Source organism: Bos grunniens, chromosome 12, assembly GCF_055505025.1.
Source record: "Bos grunniens cultivar Pamir isolate PY7600 chromosome 12, Bosgru_T2T1.0, whole genome shotgun sequence".
NCBI lineage: Eukaryota > Metazoa > Chordata > Mammalia > Artiodactyla > Bovidae > Bos > Bos grunniens.
Window position 1 is genome coordinate 4873300 of NC_141176.1, and position 10030 is coordinate 4883329.

Here is a 10030-nt window from a genome sequence, read left to right on the forward strand (position 1 = left end):
GAGATCCAACCAGTCCATTATCAGGGAGATCAGCTCTGGGATTTCTTTGGAAGGAATGACGCTGAAGCTGAAACTCCAGTACTTTGACCACCTCGTGGGAAGAGTTGACTCCTTGGAAAAAACCCTGATGCTGGGAGGGATTGGGGGCAAGAGGAGAAGGGGACGACAAAGGATGAGATGGCTGGATGGCATCACCGACTCGTTGGGTGTGAGTCTGAGTGAACTCCGGGAGTTGGTGATGGACAGGGAGGCCTGGCGTGCTGTGATTCATGGGGTCACAAAGAGTCGGACACGACTGAACAACTGATCTGATCTGATCTGATCTGACGTCCCTAGAAAGTCCCTTGGACTGCAAGAAGATTCAACCAGTCCATCCTAAAGGAGATCAGCCCTGAGTGTTCATTGGAAGGACTAATGTTGAAGCTGAAACTCCAATACTTTGGCCACCTGATGTGAAGACTTTCAAATGTGACTCATTTGAAAAGACCCTGATGCTGGGAAAGATTGAAGGCAGGAGGAGAAGGGGATGACAGCAGATGAGATGGTTGGATGGCTGACGGCACCACTGACTCAATGGACATAGTTTGGGTAAACTCCAGGAGTTGGTGATGGACACGGAGACCTCGCGTGCTGAGGTTCATGGGGTTGCAAAGAGTCAGACACAACTGAGCAACTGAACTGAATGGATATCTATTGAAAATCACAATGGTCTGGTATCTCTCAATCCTTAACACTTATGTTATCCTGATTATGCACTCTAAGTACCTAGGAATTTAGCAAAATCTAGGTTTTGTATAACAGAGAAAGAGATTTTGTGAACAATGTTACTATGTTAATTTTTCCTATTTATACTCACAACAGAGAGCCTATGTGTGTATACTTGATACTATCAATTAGCAAGATCAAGTATCATGTTCAGTTCAGTTCAGTATCTTGTAGTGAGTCACATAAACCTTAAAGATGGGCAAAATAAAGGCATTAGTGCCATTTCTGTTTTACTGACCTACAATACAGACTTGTCCTCAGTGAAGTTTTTTGCTTTGATTCCCATACTTAGTTATTAGCTAGTTATATTGAGTTTATTTTAAAAATTACAGTATTAATTACCATGGAACATTTTCTTGTTTGATAACTACTGGTGGACTTCAGTCCATGGAGTCACAAAGTGTTGATCATGACTGAACAACTAAGGAGAGCACAGCATTGCATCTGTATACTTCTATCGTATAACACATATGAGCAAATCCTGTAGAACTTGAACAGTAATGTAATGATTTTCCTAAGATGCTAATTTATAACATAATAACATTTGTAAGCAAAATAAAATTACTTATATTTAATTATCATATTTATACGAATAAATATGTAACAAATTATTTAGAAAGGTTAGCACTAGATGACAGCTGACATCAATATTTGTGGATCTTACTGGGATGAGTGGTCAAGTGAGATTTTCATTAATATTTGTGGTCTGTTATAAATATATAATGGTAAGTTGCTTCAGTCGTGTCCGACTCTGTGCGACCCCATAGATGGCAGCCCATTAGGCTCCCCCGTCCCTGGGATTCTCCAGGCAAGAACATTGGAGCGGGTTGCCATTTCCTTTCTCCAATGCATGAAAGTGAAAAGTGAAAGTGAAGTCGTTCAGTTGTGTCCGACTCTTAGTGACCCCATGGACTGCAGCCTACCAGGCTCCTCCATCCATGGGATTTTCCAGGCAAGAGTACTGGAGTGGGGTGCCATTGCCTTCTCCAATAAACATAATAGATATATGAAAGTGAAAGTCGCTTAGTCAGGTCTGACTCTCTTCGACCCTATGGACTGTAGCTCACCAAGCTCCTCTGTCCACGGAGTTCTCCAGGCAAGAATACTGGAGTGGGAAGTTGTTCAGTTAGGCCCGACTATTTGTAACCCAGTGGACTATAGCCTGCTGGGCTCCTCTGTCTATGGGATTTTCCAGGCAAGAATACTGGAGTGGGTAGCCATTCCATTCTCCAGGTGGTCTTCCCAACCCAGGGGTTGAACCCAGGCTTCCTGCATTGCAGGTGGATTCTTTACCACCTGAGCCACCAGGGAAGCCCAAGAGTACTGGAGTGGGTAGTCTATCCCTTCTCTGGTGGATCTTCCTGACCCAGGAATCAAACTGGGATCTACACTGCAGATGATTCTATACCAGCTGATCTATCAGAAAAGCTCATAACAAAGCCCATAAATATATATATATATATATATACATATATATATATATGTGCAATAACAACATATATGATTGGCTATTTATGTAAGAAAAAGGATGTTAATCTGACAGAGAACATCAGGTAATAAATACTTCCTCTCATTTCTCAGAGCAAGGTGCCAGACTACTTGTGGGAAATTTGCCCAGAGGTAAACCATACTGTGGGGCTTCCCAGGTGGCACCAGCAGTAAAGAACTCTCCTGCCAATGCAGGAGACATAAGAGATGCTGGTTCGATCCCTGGTGGGGGAGATCCCATGGAGGAGAGCGTCAAACCCTACTTCAGTATTCTTGCCTGGAGAATCACATGGACAGAACAGCCTGGTGGGCTACAGTCCACAGGGCTGCAATGAGTCGGCACAACTGCAGCAACTTAGCTTACGCTCACACAAACCAAACTACATTCTGTCAGCCTCATGTCTTCACCCTCCACTCCCTAGAAAGAGGTCGATGTGTTGTGCATTCCATTCCACACCACCCATCACAAAGCCAGAGTGGAAGCACCTCCTGCCTACTCAAATTCAATCACATAAAGAAGGCTTGAAAACAAATATTCAAAGAGCTTAGCTTTAATCTCTTACTCTTGAGGGACACACAAAGTGGTCTGTTTCAATGCCTGAAAAAGTCTAAGTGTGAGAAAGTATGACTGGTCAGTTCAGATGGCACAAGGTAAGTGGCTGCTTTTGGAATGGCCAATTAACCACTGTGTGGCCAAAGAATGTGTTAGGGTTTCTATGTCAGTGATAGACCTCATGAAAGAGAATTACTTATTTCTTCAGAGGGATCGTATTTGATAGGCCTTCTGAAGATGTCAGGTGATTTCAACAGAGATGCAAAATCAGAAACTAGGGCTAAGAGAGAAATTGTTAAATCTCAGGAATTCTCATGTCCTTAAGAGATCTGAAGAAATAAGGCTCTCCTAAGAACCCACGGACACACACATGAGAGGAAGAATCAGTGTGTGGATGGATCTCCCCTCGATGGGCAGTATGACCAGATTTACCCCATACTGAGGTAAACTCTTACTGTCATCATCTCTCCAGAGTCTTCCTGTATCAAAGTTGTGAGTGACTAAAATAGCATCTAGCAAATGTATGGGAGCCTAAAACAGCAACGAGAAGGTAATGGAGTGGGAATGAGAGAAGAAATCAACCATATGCTACTCTCCCGGAGCAGGTTTCTCAGCCTAATCTGAAGGAGGACAAAAATAAACCATACGACATTTTGGAACTTTGATATTATACTGGTTTGTGCACAAATAAAATATTCTTTTGCTATCTGTGACTAAAACAGCAATGAAATTTGTCTAAGATTTTATCCCATAGTGGCGAAATTGAATCCATAGAATAAATGTAATGAAACATTAGCAAGAAATACTAAACTGCTTTCTGCTTTCATTTTTCAGTGCAGTTCATTCAATAAATTGGTTACATGTAATTAAACATTTAGAAAAATATATGGAATGAAAAGAGCTTTCCTGGTGGCTCAGATGGTAAAGAATCTGCCTGCAATGAAGGAGACCTGGGTTCGATCCCTGGGTTGGGAAGATCTCCTGGAAAGTAAATGGCAGCCTACTCCAATATTCTTGGCTGGAGAATTCCATGGACAGAGGAGCCTGGCAGCCTATAGCCCACGGGGTCAGGAAGTGTTGGACATGACTGAAACAGCTTAGATAAGTACATAGAATAAAAGCATTATTTTTTTAATGTTTTCTAGGGAAATATCAGTGATATAAACATTCTATTATATAATCAGAAATTTAAAATAAAGCACAGTAAAAAAGAAAATAGAGAGACTGTATATCAGGAGAATGCAAAATTGGATCCAAATCTCTGTTCTAAAATAATGCACTTTTCTACAAATAAGGTTGATTACCTAGTATCTAAAAGAGTTTACTTATTCTAATTAATGTTAGGTAGCAAAACTATTAGGATTAAAAGTTCAGTTCTATACTCTGGTTTCTCTTCAGATCGTATAAATCTTTCGCCTTTTACTAAAGATTTCCGTGGAGAGGAACAACTCTGAGTCTAAAACCAATTTTTTGAGGCTTTGCTTCGGCAAAGCTATAAAAAAAAAAAAAAAAAAGGAAAAAAAAAAAAAAGTTCAGTTCTTTCACGTGGATGGCATTTTAAAATGATACTATTGTGAGTAGAGTTCTGTAAGGAAAACTCGCAGAGTAAACAGTCTTAATATTTTTAATACTTGCTTAATATTTTACATAAAAGTTCAAAATATATTGATACATTGCCATAGTCTTATTCATTTCAGTTCAGTTCAGTCGCTCAGTTGTGTCCAACTCTTTGCAACCCCATGAACCGCAGCATGCCAGGCCTCCCTGTCCATCACCAACTCCGAGTCCACCCAAACTCATGTCCATTGAGTCAGTGATGCCATCCAACCATCTCAAGGTCGTCCCCTTCTCCTCCTGCCCTCAATCTTTCTCAGCATCAGGGTCTTTTCAAATGAGTCAGTTCTCCTCATCAGCTGGCCAAAATATCAGAATTTCAGCTTCAGCATCAGTCCTTCCAATGAACACCCAGGACTGATCTCCTTTAGGATGGACTGGTTAGATCTCCTTGCAGTCCAAGGGACTCTCAAGAGTCTTCTCCAACACCACAGTTCAAAAGCATTTAGTCTTACTATGTTTCCTAAATATTTAAACTCTCTAATATTTCAAAATTCTGCTTTTAGATATGTAAAAACATAGTTTGTTGTTGTTTCGTTACTAAGTTGTGTTCTACTCATTGGGACTCCATGAACTGCAGCACACCAGGCTCCCTTGTCTGTCACTATATCCTGGAGTTTGCTCAGATTCATGTGCCTTGAGTTGGTGATACTATCTAAACATCTCATCTTCTGCCTCCCTCTTCAACTAACAAATATTTTAAAAGTACTTGACCACAGCCTGCAGACATATTTACTTACTTTTTAAAAGCAAATATCTATTGACCTGACATTTCAACTAACTATGCATTTAAAGTTAAATTTCAATGATGGAACCATATGCATAGACTTTTGTGTGTGTGCTAAGTTGCTTGAGTTGTGTCCAGATCTTTGTGACCTTATAAACTGTAGACCGCCAGGCTCCCCTATCCATGGGTTTCTGCAGTCAAGAATACTGGAGTGGGTTTCCATACCCTCCTCCAGGGGATCTTCCCAACCCAATGTTTGAACCCACATCTCCTGCAGCCCCTACATTGCAGGCATATTCTTCACCCCTGAGCCGCACCAGGTTCCTCTGTCCATGGGATTCTCCAGGCAAGAATATTGTCTGAGCTACCAAGGAAGCCCTTATATGCATAGACTTTTAAACTACATCAATTCATGAAAAATTTTAAAGCTTTAAAAATAATAGACAAATGTGCAACTACACTTAAGAAGCAAAGGAATTATATCCTTCTTATTTGAGAATTGCATATTTACATACTTTTAAAATTTTATTGTGCAGCAGATTTATGTATTCATTTATTAATTTATTCACTCCCTATTCATTTATTAATTTATTCACTTATTTTAGTAGTGTGGATTCATTAATGTTTATTTTATATATTAGATTATAATCAGATATTACTTTATTAACGTTCTTGTTGAAGTTGTTCCAGCTTTGCTTTTAGCAGTTGGGTCATGTGTCCCTTTGACATTCTCAGTCATTGTTTTTTTAATTTATTTTTTGTTGCTGTTTGGTTTTCCTTGCCTATAGTAAATCCCTTTAGAGAGTACAGTGTAGAAGGAAAGAAAAAGAGTAACCCTACAGTGAAGAACTTGATAAACACTTCTTCAAGCCAGGTGATTAAGGTAAGCACCAGCAGTGATAAGTCATCTTGACACTGTTTACTATTGATAGGAAGAGAATGACACCTTGCCTCTCTGGTTTTCCGCTGCAAATCCATAATCCGAATCTAATCATGAGGAAATATCAGAAAGATACCAATGATATTTGATACTCTTGCAAAATAACTGAAAGTATCCTGAAAACTGGTAGGGTCATCACAACCAAGGAAAACGTAAGGAAGTACCACCATCAGAATCTATGGAGATATGGAGACTAAAGTGATTGGAATTATGGCAGGAATCCTGAAACAGAAAAAGGATATTAGGAAAAAATAAAATAGAATAAATTACGGAATTTAATAAATATAACAATACATCTGATTATTTTAATGTAGTTTAATTAATCATGTAAAATACATGAATGTATGATATTAATAATGAGGAAAATTGGTTTGAGGTATATGGCAATTCTGTCCTCACAACTTTTTAAAATATAAAAATGTTCTAAAATAAAAGGTTATTTAATAGAAACTATTAGAAGAATTACTGGTAATATAGGATATCAATATCTGACTAGATTCAAAGAAAGCATAATAGAAACTTTGCATTTATATTTAAACCTGGTGTCTCTGATGGTAAAGAAACTGTGCAATGTGGGAGATCTGAGTTCAATCCCTGAGTCAAGAAGATGCCTGGAGTAGGAAGTGGCAACCCATTCCATTACTCTTGCCTGAAGAATTCCATGGATGGAGGAGCTTGGTGGGCTAGAGTCAATGGGGTCATGAACAGTTGGACACAATTGAGAAACTAACACAGCATTTAATATTTACTATTAAATAAGATGCCCCAAGACAAATAAAGACTTAATTCTTTAAACTCTTTCAATCATTTTCCATAGGGAAAAAGATTATTCTAAAGGCAGAATAGCAAAATGAATATTAATAATGCATATAAATATTATTTAAATTACAATAAATCTTGGTGCCTAAAAATCTGTCATTAAAAGCAACATTTGGAGGAGGGAGCACTTTGCATACATTTAAATATTTGTAATGGATGTTTTTCAATACATGTATCACATGTGTGCGTGTGTGCCAAGTCACTTCAGTCGTGTCTGATTCTGTGCAACCCAGATTTTCCCCACCCAGGGATAGAATCTGCTTCTCTTAAGTCTCCTGTGTTGACAGGTGGGTTCTTTACCACTAGCACCACTTAGGAAGCCCAATATATCACATACTTCTAATTTTCTATCTAAATTTATTGTAGCATACTGTGGTTGTGGTTACAGAGATATATCCAAATTTATATTGCATAAGATGAGATGGTGAAACCCATTAATTCTCTGCCTATATGTTAGAATCATTTGGGGAACATCACAGTCCAACTGGGCTTCCCAGGTGGCACTAGTCATAAAGAACCACCTGCAAATGCAGGAGATATAAGAGACTCAGGTTCAATCCCTGGGTGGGGAAGATCCCCTGGAGGAGGGTATGGCAACTCACTCCAGTATTCTTGCCTGGAGATTTCCAAAGACAGAGGAGCCTGGCCAGCTATAGTCCATGGATCACAAAGGGTTGGACATGACTGAATGACTAACACACACACACACAGTTATTTTAAGATATAGTCTCTTTTCACCCATTGTGAGGAGCACATAAATCAGAGTGCATATTGAGGAGCTGATGTAAAATGTTGTTCCCATACAGAATGTAAATTTCCTTGTGGTTTTTCATCATTGACTATCTTCTTAACTACCATAGTTTACAATGGTTACATTTATGTATAATCTCCATCTCTTATCAATATTAGTTCAGTATTAAAGATACTACTTTTATTTGTACTTACAAATGCTTCTAATGCTGTCGTCTCAGGTATTCTTAAAGGCTTCTGCCACTTGCTGTCTACTTAGTTTGTTCATAGGCTTATCTTCTATTTTCTTGTGTCTTCTGTCCCTCTGTCTCTCATCACTTTACAAGAATCTACAAAGTAGATTCAAAATTCTGATCTTTTTATAGGTACCAATAGGCAAACAGAAAATCCTTACACTGGTACTAAATGACCCAAACTCACTCAGAATACATTAAAAATTGATGCTGAATGCTTGCAGGTGGCTCAGCTGGTAAAGAATCTGCCTGCAATGAGGGAGACCTGGGTTTGATCCTTGGGATGGGAAGATCCCCTGGAGAAGGGAACGCTATCCACTCCAGTCTTCTGGCCTGGAGAAACCCATGGACAAAGAGTCAGACACCACTGAGCGACTTTCACTTTCACTTTCTTGCAACCTTGGCTAAATTTGCATGATTATTTCTGTGATGCTTGGAAATAAGGTCCCCCATTCATTGTTGTTACTGTTGCTAATCTATTTGGTGTCAGAGACATTTGAGGCAGTGCCAAAAAGCTTGAACCTATTTGGTTCCTGGTATAACATAATAGATACTGGCTGTCTCACAGAATCTTATGAGATTAGTGTAATATTATAATATCTTCTGAATCTCTGTTCACAATTATATATTTTGCATATGACTTTTGTAAATAATTAAAAGTATAATAGCAAATCCCCTCCTTCATGGCAAGACATGAGCTGTTTGGAAGGCTGGAGAGAGTGGTAGTCAACCCCTTTAGGCCTGGGAGATCATATGTTTTGAATTTTCTGATTTGTCCTTAGAATGATGAAAGAAACCAGATGATTGTAGATTTTCTATGAAATCTTGGCAATAACATATAAATAAAAATAAATATAAATTAAGAGAAAGTGAAAATGAATTTGTAGACAAAATATTAAACATTATTTCACTTTTTAAGAGCTAAAGAAATGTGGAGTGGTAAAAGTACACATGGACATCACCAGATGATCAACACAGAAATCACATTGATTATATTCTTTGCATCCAAAGATGGAGAAGCTCTATACAGTCAACCAAAAAAGACCAGGAGCTGACTGTGGCTCAGATCATGAACTCCTTATTGCCAAATTCAGACTGAAATTGAAGAAAGTAGAGAAAACCACTAGACCATTCAGGTATGACCTAAATCAAATCCCTTATGGTTATACAGTGGAAATGAGAAATAGATTTAAGGGCCTAGATCTGATAGATAGAGGGCCTGATGAACTATGGACTGAGGTTCATGATATTGTACAGGAGACAGGGATTAAGACCATCCCCATGGAAAAGAAATGCAAAAAAGCAAAATGTCTGTCTGAGGAGGCCTTACAAATAGCTGTGAAAAGAAGAGAAGCAAAAAGCAAAGGAGAAAAGGAAAGATATAAGCATCTGAATGCAGAATTCCAAAGAATAGGAAGAAGAGATAAGAAAGCCTTCCTCAGTGATCAGTGCAAAGAAATAGAGGAAAACAAGAGAATGGGAAAGACTAGAGATCTCTTCAAGGAAATTAGAGCTACCAAGGGAACATTTCATGCAAAGATGGGCTCGATAAAGGGCAGAAACGGTATGGACCTAACAGAAGTAGAAGATATTAAGAAGAGGTGGCAAGAATACACAGAAGAACTGTACAAAAAAGATCTTCATGACCCAATAATCATGATGGTGTGATCACTGACCTAGAGCCAGACATCCTGGAATGTGAAGTCAAGTGGGCCTTAGAAAGCATCACTACGTGTGGAGAAAAGGGAACCCTCTTACACTGTTGGTGGGAATGCAAATTAGTGCAGCCACTATGGAGAACAGTGTGGAGATTCCTTAAAAAACTGGAAATAGAACTGCCTTATGATCCAGCAATCCCACTGCTGGGCATACACACTGAGGAAACCAGAAGGGAAAGAGACACGTGTACCCCAATGTTCATCGCAGCACTGTTTATAATAGCCAGGACATGGAAGCAACCTAGATGTCCATCAGCAGATGAATGGATAAGAAAGCAGTGGTACATATACACAATGGAGTATTACTCAGCCATTAAAAAGAATACATTTGAATCAGTTCTAATGAGGTGGATGAAACTGGAGACTATTATACAGAGTGAAGTAAGCCAGAAGGAAAAACATAAATACAGTATACTAACGCAT

At 38.9% G+C, this 10030-nt stretch overlaps 1 non-coding gene across 1 annotated transcript; it reads left to right on the forward strand.

Annotated features, from left to right (window-relative positions):
- Positions 1-4184: 4184 nt before the first annotated feature.
- LOC147361336 (U5 spliceosomal RNA) lies at positions 4185-4300 on the forward strand. Its single transcript, XR_015138523.1, has one exon. It is a non-coding gene; the product is annotated as a U5 spliceosomal RNA (small nuclear RNA).
- Positions 4301-10030: the final 5730 nt, after the last annotated feature.